This window comes from Zingiber officinale, chromosome 5A, assembly GCF_018446385.1.
Source record: "Zingiber officinale cultivar Zhangliang chromosome 5A, Zo_v1.1, whole genome shotgun sequence".
NCBI lineage: Eukaryota > Viridiplantae > Streptophyta > Magnoliopsida > Zingiberales > Zingiberaceae > Zingiber > Zingiber officinale.
This window is the reverse complement of record NC_055994.1, coordinates 137,853,467-137,864,128: the sequence shown is the minus strand read 5'-3', so window position 1 is coordinate 137,864,128 and position 10,662 is coordinate 137,853,467.

The following is a 10,662-nucleotide window of genomic DNA, read 5'->3' as shown; positions in this document are numbered from 1 at the left end:
TTGACACACCCGATTTGTTCATTTTGTTATGAAAAATGATGTGTTCAAATAAAAAATCTCAAGAAAAAATTCAAGAATAGACACATAAATTCATGGAGCCCACAAAAAATGAAATGGTGGACCATGAATTTATGTATCTTTTTTTTAAGATTTTTTTCTTGAGTATATCATTGCTCTTTTGTTATTTCTCAGAGAGTTGGGCAAGAAGCTGAAACCCCAATTGGCCATGTGTCGTTCTTCATGGTGAAGTGGAAAATGTCTCCTTACATAAAAGTTTCCGTTGAGGGAAGAATTTTTCAATTAGCCAAGTGTGTCGTGGCAAGTGATTTTTCTTTATTTCTTTTTTGCCTCACCTTTGTGGCATGCTTTTAATTAATTATTGGACAACAATCTAAAGATTAGTTGTTATCCTTCTGTATATTAGTAGCACTACTAAAATTACTAGTTCTGCTTTGAATTGGGGGTAAATTTTTTTTACGCTTGGTTTTTAGTTATTTGTTATGGAGCACGGTTCTCTCCCAGATTTGAGCGCCTCAACATTCTTCTTGATTGAATAAGGATCATACATTAGCAAACTCCTGGTATTCACGCTAAATCAAGAGTGAGTTACTCATAAAATAAATAACTTTGTTTTATATATATTATAAATGACTGTCTATTTTGATTTATTGATTAATACTGTTTGATCTTAATCATACATGACTATTTGTTTCTTTTACTACTTTTTGTGCTCATTAAATAAATAACTTTGTTTTATATACATTATAAATGAATGTCCATTTTGATTTATTGATTAATACTGTTTGATTTTAATCATACATGACTATTTGTTTCTTTTACTTATCTTTTTTATCTTGATGTGCTCCTTTGCTAATCAGAGATAAAGTTTATCTCTGTGTTAAGTGAAGAATTTATTATTTTTTTCATTATTTTGCTTTTCAAATATTTTGTGGAAACTTAGATAGTCCTGTAGTTGCATGCATGAGTTGTGTCTGTTGAGATGCAATTTTTTATGTTCATAATAAGTGGACGGTGCATATAAGCAAAATGTTATAATTATCCTATGTTTATTGTCTTATTCAAAACCAATTTTTACTGTCTTAATATTATAATTATAATCATGACGGATGGAGCTATTGAATCACTTCTAGAGGAGTTGGGGAAAGAGAAGAATGAAATTGCCTATATGCAATTGTAAATTAAGAAAATCATGAAGAATTGCTGGAATTTTGAAGATTGGATAACAAATTGAGATATTTGTAGTTACGAAGAAGATTTTGATTAATATCATTAAATATAAGTATATTAACGGTCTCCTAGTATCAGTCCGCTAGAGATGTCATGTATCTATTGTTTGTGCTACATCCTTGGGACTTAATTAATATAAGTAAATTTCAATGTATAGTGCTTACAATAATATTGATATGCTAAATGTGTATATTTGGATGTTGTTAATAATATTATTTTGATTAGGGTTGATATTAATGATTGGTGTAGATATTATTTTAATTTGGTTGAATTTTAAATGTTATTTTGTTTAAGGTTCTGAATTAAATCAATACGATGTAATACAAGATTTTAATATCTTCTAGTGGTGTTTTGGTTAATTTTGACCTAAAATTAGCAATGGAAAATTTTTATGTCACCAACTCAGTGACAGAAAATTAAATTCGTTGTTAATTTTAATAATGAAATTTAATTTCTATCACTAAATTTAACGATAGAATTCACTAAAATGAGGTCGGTGGATAAATTAACATGACCGAAATATTTGATTGCTAATCGATCGATAAGTGCACTTAGCAACTGAGTATTTGGGTCACTAATTATTATTCTTTTTGTAGTGATTGGTTCCAAATAGATTCATAGTTTGCCAGTTTATATATGAGTTAGATATTTTCTTTAGTTCTTTAACACTTGTGCCGAGTAATTGTTCTAAAATATTGTCATTGATGTCACTTTATGTTTGTAATGAACAACAGAAAGCTAATATAATTAGCACTATTGATATGCAACTTATGGATCATGATTAATGATGTTTATGAGAATCTCATAATTAGAGTTTTTTCAGTGATTAATTTAGTCCACTAATAGTTTCGCTTAAAAGTAATGGGGTTTAGGATGATGACACATAGCGGCAATATATTAGGATTATCGGATTAGCCTTTTTGTAAAAAAGTATGTGAAGATGTGGGTGTAAACTTTGAACTAATTCTCCATGTCATTCGTTCTTAATCAAATAAGTATTTAGAATTGTACATTTTATGGCCCAAACTAACTGCATGATCTGCACAATTCCCTCTTACTAATCAATCTCTTATTTATAGTATTTTGTTTCGATTTTAATTATCCTGTGAATTAAAGTAAATGCTAGCTTCATTGAACACAGTATTTTCCTACTTAGAAAGTCAAGTAATGGGAATATGCCCATAAAATAAATATTTATTATTAATTATTGAATTAAATAAAAGAATCATTTATTTTATTATTTGATTATTTTATGTTTACTTATATAAAAATGGATATCCATATAAAATCCATAATATATTATTGTAACTATAATTTTAGTATATAATATTGTTATATAGAGGATTAAAACCATAGATAATATATTTAAAATGTCCATGATTAATTAAAGTATAGATCTTTAATTGGTAATCATAAATGCAGTTTGCTAACATTATGAATATGATAATCTTATCCGGACAGTCAGTGTAATGACACTAAGCAGAGGCATTTATATAATATGATTATATAGGACAAAAACCAAATGTGATTTAAGTGTCTATGTTTAAGTACCGTTACAAAGACTTGAATCAACATCGCTAAGATGATCATATGTAGATCAATCTAAATCCTGAGTTGTCATAGACTCCTTGTTTGTATTAACAGGTCTCTTGATTTGTTTGTTAAAACCTATTTTAAATAATAGGTGTAACACTTACATTTTGGAAACTTAGTTATACATTCAGCTGAGAATATGATTTATAGATACGGAATCCGTAACTTCCGAAAGGATGCTAAAATGGTTCTCTTGAGTGTTGATTCTAGCACTGAATAGTTGGAGCGCTCTAATTCATAATTAGATTATGAATTAACTGTTCACTAGTGAATCAATGGTACTTAAGGTTTTAGATACAAACAGAGAGGTAAAACAGTAATTTCACCCAGCTCTATTTGTGAACCATGAACGGAGGGTTGATCGACATGTAATGATTATATCAATGGACTGTTCAAATCTTTTGAGTAAAAATGCTCCATAATTCTCAAGAGTGCAATTCCGAATTTTAGTGGAATAATCTTAGAGTTAATAAATTAGATAATTAATTAAAGAGTTTTAATTAATTTTATCTAAATTTATTGGAGCTTGAAATTATGGGTCCATGGTCCCAAACCATCTTCGTATAATTAGGATGGATACTCTTAAATAATTAATTTGATTAATTATTTATTCTCACAAAATTTATTAATTAATAAAATTATTTATTATTTTAACTAAAGGGAATATTCTATTTGTAATTTGATTACAAATAAAATATAAAAGAGAGAAATCAAATGTTTGGATATTCTATTTGCATTTTGATTACAAATAAAATATACATGAGAGAGAAATCAAATATTTAGATATTCTATTTGTAATTTGATTACAAATAAAATATATATGAGAGAGAAATCAAATATTTAGATATTCTATTTGTAATTTGATTATAAATAAAATATAAAAGAGATCAATCAAATATTTGACAATATTATAAATATTCTCATAAAATATAACACACGTTCCCCTTTTTTCTCTCCCACTTTATAATACACGTTCCCCTCTTTCTCTCCCACTTTTATATACACGTTCCCTTCCCTCCTGTGCTATATAATACATATCTCTCTCTCCAGTGGAAGAGAATTTTTGATAAAAAATTCTATAGTTGATTTTTGTGAGAAAAGTTAAGAGAGTTAGCCCACACTTTTGTCCATCGGTTGATTCGAAGAATTGGTGAGGAAGATCGTAGAGTTGAAAGAACTTCAGCGACCTGCAAATCTTAGACACGAACTCAAGGTAATGATTCTAATTTTTTTTTAGAGAATTGTAAATAAAATATTATAATATTTGTATGTTAAATTATAAGAGAATTTATAAAAGTTCTTATAATTAAACAAAATTGTTTTGTTGTGAAATTTTTTTTTTAAAAGACGTTTAATCTATTTTTCACATCTTCTGTTGCACATCGAATAGTTAAAAATTAACAAATGGTATCAGAACTAGGTTCTTAGAAAACATTATGATATTTTAATTATATGAATGATCACATGTTTTGTTCAATGTTTGATTGAATGTGAATTATATTTTTTATTAATACATGATAGGGATTGGTTAATTTTATGACTCCGTTTATTTCTGATTTTATTATTTAGATCAGGCCAAAATTATTTTTTATGAATGAATAGTTTTCTAAATCCACCATACAATTATTAGTCTCTTCTAGTATAAAATTATTTTATTAGTTGATAGTTTTGATAATTAATGTAATTATCAAAAGTTAAATATTTCAATTACTTCAGTAGACAAAATTGAATTAACAATTTTAAATATTTAATAGTTGATATTTAATATAACTATCAAAAGTGAGTTATAGTTTTTGATAATTAATATAATCATCAAACTAAAAGGAATAAAATAATTATTTTATTCGAAATAATCAATTTATTTAATAGTTTTGATAATTAATGTAATTATCGAAAGTTAAATAATTGGATTCAAAAAGTTGATAAAGTTAATTCAATTAGTTAATTTTATAATTTTGACAAAATAGTTCAAGGTCAAGAACTACTAATTAGAGGCAATTAAATAATACAAGTTTAAGTCAGTTCCATATTTTATTTAATGATGTTTTATGTTTGTGATAGTAATATGTCATTTAGAATTAGATGTGCCTATCCTATGCATTACGGCATATCGCATGTTGCATGTCGCAAACATCATGTATACGTAATTCATAAATTGTTTATGTTAGTTTTATGTAATACATGACCACAATTAATTAGAATTATTGAGAATTCTATAGACCTAGGTAATTATGACATGAGATGTCTAATTAATAATATGATTATTAAAATCTAAGATTTGTGGATAATTAGTTATCTAAGAAATTAAATAATGAGTAATTATTTATTGGTCTCCTTCGTTGGTCTAGCACCATGAGAGTTAGAATGGCACCTCTTAACGCTTTGATTTCGTTACCCTACGAGTGGTGTCCGTTTTGATTCAATATCAAGGCTAGATCTCTGATGATAGAATTTTTAATGTATTTCAAATTTGACCTGCCCTTACGGTGGCACTTTTGAGTTAAGTCTAAAATTTGAAATGAAGGTTTTTACTCATAAAGATATGAGATCAAAATTGTTGATTATATCTTTGACCGATTTTTTTTTCGGTAGTTAATATATGTATAAATAAAAGTTATTTTGGTACACATATGTTAATCAATAAGAGTCTTGATTTGACTAAGCAAACAATGTGACATTCCCAACGATGGCATCATTGTTCGTGGATAGTTGAATTATCGAAGGAATAGTATATGGGATTTTGGATTTTATCCTTGCATTCTTACATCATGTTTACTATTCCTAAATATATACATATGGATATTCTTTTCAAACAATTTAATAAACTTATGCTATTATTTGAATTCAGCAATAATGTTAATGGGAAATCCAATTATGTCTTTACTCGCAAACAATACTTTGATCGGGAAAAACTTTCCTAAGTGGAAGAGCAACATTAATATCATGTTGGTAAGTGAAAACAATAGGTTTGTTCTTACAGATGAATGCCCACTGATACCACCCGCAAATGTCGCTTGTGTTGTTAGGGAACAGTATGACCGTTGGATTGCGTCCAACAATAAGGTTAGGCATATATGCTTGCAAGCATGTCTGATGCACTTAGAAGCAAGATGGAGCCCAAAGAGTGTGCTTTTGAGATCATGGAATATCTACAAGAAATGTTTGGGCAACAATCTGAGCAAGCTCGTCATGAGGCCATAAGAAAGTACACGAATGCTAGAATGATTCTTGGCACTCATGTTCGTGATCATGTCATGCAGATGACAAATTATTTTTCTGAGGCTGAGATGCATGGGGTTGTAATTGATGAGAGCACACAAGTGCGCATAATTTTGAATTCGCTCCCTAGTGACTTCATCCCATTCACCAGCAACTATATCATGAATAAGCTAAATTATAGTCCCCTCGGGGCGGTGAGATGGTTAAGGCATGGGGTGTTGCCACATGAGGTCTTGGGGTCGAAACTCGGCGTGACCGAGCATAACCTCCCCCATGTCTTGACCATTTGCACTAATGGCTAGTAGCCACCCGTGATTTACCTCCTCCGTGTTGGCCTAGGGACAGGTTGGCGGGGGCGCTGGGGGCGAGCGAATCGCCTTTTGCCACATGAATAAGATGAATTATGGGATGACTCAACTGCTGAATGAACTACAAACCTTTGAAGCTATCTCAAGACTAGTGAAGAACAAGGCTGAAGCAAATATTGTTGATAAACCCAATTCTTCAAAAGGTAGAGAAAAATGGCTAAGGGTAGTAAATTTGGTGGTAAATTCAAAAAGACAAAGGATAGGTCTAAGAACAACAAACCCAATTACAAGAAGGCCGAGAAGAAGCCTAAAGGAAAATGTTTCCACTGTGGTGTAGATGGACACTGGAAAAGGAATTGTCCAAAATACCTCGTAGAGTTAAAGGAGAAGAAGAAAGATAAATTTGATTTACTTGTCTTAGAAGCGTGTTTAGTAGAGGATGATTCCTCCTCCTGGATAATTGGTTCAGGAGCCACTAATCATGTTTGTTCTTCTATGCAACTACTTAGTTCTTTGAGGGAGCTTGCTGATGGGGAGTTGACACTTAGAGTTGGCAATGAGGCATTAATTAATTTGATTAATTATTTATTCTCATAAAATTTATTAACTAATAAAATTATTTATTATTTTAATTAAAGGGAATATTCTAATTTGATTAAAAATATATATATAAAAGAGAGAAATCAAATGTTTGGATATTCTATTTGCATTTTGATTACAAATAAAATATATATGAAAGAGAAATCAAATATTTAGATATTATATTTGTAATTTGATTACAAATAAAATATACATGAGAGAGAAATCAAATATTTAGATATTCTATTTGTAATATTTGTAATTTGATTATAAATAAAATATAAAAGAGATAAATCAAATATTTGACAAATATTATAAATATTCTCACAAAATATAATACACACTTCCCTTTTTTCTCTCCCACTTTATAATACACGTTCCCCTCTTTCTCTCCTACTTTTATATACCCGTTCCCCTCCCTCCTGTGCTATATAATACATGTCGCTTTCTCTCCCGGTAAGTGGAAAAGAATTTTTGGTAAAAAATTCTATAGTTGATTTTTGTGAGAAAAGTTAGGAGAGTTAGCTCACACTTTTGTCCATCGGTTGATTCGAAAAATTGATGAGGAAGATCGTGAAGTTGAAAGAACTTCGTTGCCCTACAAATCTTAGACACGAACTCAAGATGATGATTCTAATTTTTTTTTTAGAGAATTATAAATAAAATATTATAATGTTTGTACGTTAAATTATAAGAGAATTTATAAAAGTTCTTATAATTAAACAAGATCACTTGTTCAATCTAAACAAAATTATTTTGTTGTGAAAAAAATTTTAAAAGACATTTAATCTATTTTTCACATATTCCGTTACACATCGAACAGTTAAATACCAACATGACATAATGTCTGGACCTTTAATTTAGAGGCTGATGTAAAATCTCGTCTCTAATTTGAGACCAATTTTTATATCAGCCCCTAAATTAGTGATCAGATTTTATATTGGTCCTAAATTAGTGTTCAAATTTTATTCAGTGATTAATTATAGATTGATATATTTTTTAATCATTAACTAAAGACTTAATATTATTACCACTATATTAAACATTGAATTAATAAAAAAGTCTCTAACTAGAGTTTGATATTCATTCAGTAATTCAGTCACTAATTCGATCATGATAAAATATGCAATGAGATAATAGCCTTTGGACGTGGGGAAAATACTAAAAATTTAGGTATATCATATGTACTATATTGATATATATTATTTATATCAAAAAATTTGACATAGATTTATATCATAGCGAATTTTTCGATATCGATATATATTTACTATTTTTTTATATATATATCAAAATACCAAATAATTCTTTTATAAATTATCGATTTTCAAACAATAGTAATACATTGCTTATTTTATAAAACTAACAACACAGCGTTGCCGACACATTATTTTTGAAAAATCAATACCACTGTATTATTAGTTTTCGAACACTATAATATTTCCTAATTTTCGAAATTCAACAAGTGATTTATGATAACTATTTAATTGGACAAATATATATATTTTATAATTTTGATATATTGAAAATATCAAAATACCGAACAATTTTAATATAAACAATATAAAATTTAATCATACTAAAAATTTCGTATACCAAAATTTTGATATATAAAAATTCAATCTGCATATAGTTTTTAAATATTGAATTTTTTAATACAGAACATGGTATGAAATAACGGTTTGATATGTATGATATACCACCTTTACGCAACTTAGAACAGCTTTCCACTGCTAATGCTACCAAGTAAACACAAAGACTAGAGCATCACACCAGTTTGATGAGATGCAGGCCATTTGAACTGGAAATTTGTTCATTACTTGAACATTATCAAATAGTGGAGCGGTTATTACTGGGAGAATTAAAAATAGCTTCCTTCAACTTATTCAAATTCTTCTACACCCTATTAATCTTTGAGTAAACCTTGTTGATATGCTACTATAGACACTATATTTCATCCAACGTTTGTATATAAGTTATTGTATTAGAAGTCTTCAATCAAGTTCATTTTATGACTTTCTGTGTTATTCTTGTTCCCACCATGTGCTCTCCGAATGGTGTAGGACAGTCATAGGGGTTTACCGTTTGCAGAATTATTCCGACCATGTGGATTCAGGATCCTTATTTCTATTTTCTTTCATTTTGACATTCCAATTGCAACGATGATATTTGATTCACTAGTTGTATGCTATCGGCCACAACTGTAATTGAGCTTCATGTTGATTCCTATTAACCTCTCCTCTGCTCTGTGGACAGGAACACCTGCTCCTTAGTTGCATTCAAAGAAAGATATGTGATTGGGTTCATGAGTTTGTGAAGACAAGAATAAGAGTCACTACATCTCTCATTGTAGGTTGAGCCTCCGCCTCATGTTCTCGCAGGCACATTGTTGGAATGGCTATGGCCTGGCACAACCTTTTCAAAGACTGGCCTCACAACTGATCCTTGTGCGCTGCGGATGCGCCTGTAGCACGTTTCGACACAACTCGGTTACATAAAATGTAAAGAAAGACTCGCCATTTTGTTAACCGGAGCCACTAGCTTCTGAATTGAAGAATTGAAATATGAAAAGATAAGAAGAGTTTGAAATTTTGAAATTGAATTGGTATGGAAATGAGGTGGGATAGGGGTATATGTAAGTAATGTATGTTCGTCTACTAGGTTTGACCTACAGAGAAGCCTTAACAAAACTATTGCTCGGTTTCCTTCATAATTCAATGCAAGACTTCAATTATTTTAAATATCATTAACTTGAGCATTTTTGTCATGTGCTTAAAGATATAAATGGCATCTTTTGCAAGTCTACTACGAATTTCGAATCTTGTCGACCATCAAGTAGAAAAAGTTGCAAAATTTTAGCTCGAACCTTACATGACAAATTGCAAACACATTAAGGAGTGTCAAGTGCTAAATGAGTGAAACATATTGCATATATCTGATATAGTCATCGATTGTTCCGTGTATGCGCTATTGTTACTGGATGAAGCCGTGATTTAGTCCCTTCCAAGAAGAGTGTGGGCTGCCTTGCGACAGATATAGCCATCGATTGTTATCTCGAGCGGTTAGATATCCAAACGAAATCCTTATACACCAAGGGAACACAAAATAGGGATACACGACATGCCTCTGTCCCTACAAGGAATTGTATTCCCTCGCATGAGTCAGCTTGAGTTGGATTGGATCACGCAGTCCAAATCAAGTGAGGTTGATGGATTCCTGGGGCAGAGATTTTGATAGTGCAGGAGCAACCACATCCCCTGATCTCTGTGATCAGTAGATATGGAGGTATCTTCCAAAGGCAATTAGAAAACAGAATAAGTTCATCAATCTCCTTTCTTCAAAATTCTAGGTTTATCTTATGATATATATAAACTTATATATTTTGTAGACTTTATCTTAACATAAAGATGATTGGTCATGTTGCACAAAGATTCCTTCAAAATCATTAGAAAAAATATTTTATTTTGTAATGTATTTAAAAATATATATATATATTGCTAGATTTAATAAAATGTACCAAGGTTTAGGATTTAGGGACCTATATTCAATGACATCTATAAGATATTATGTCAATTCAATCCAGTTGGTTATATTAGCTGTCACGCCCTTAGAATGCAATTTTCACATATCAAAAGATATTTCACTTTGTGACGGTATAATAAAAGATATTTAAGAACCACTTATTTGAAGAGGGTTTTGGAATAATCGTAAAATT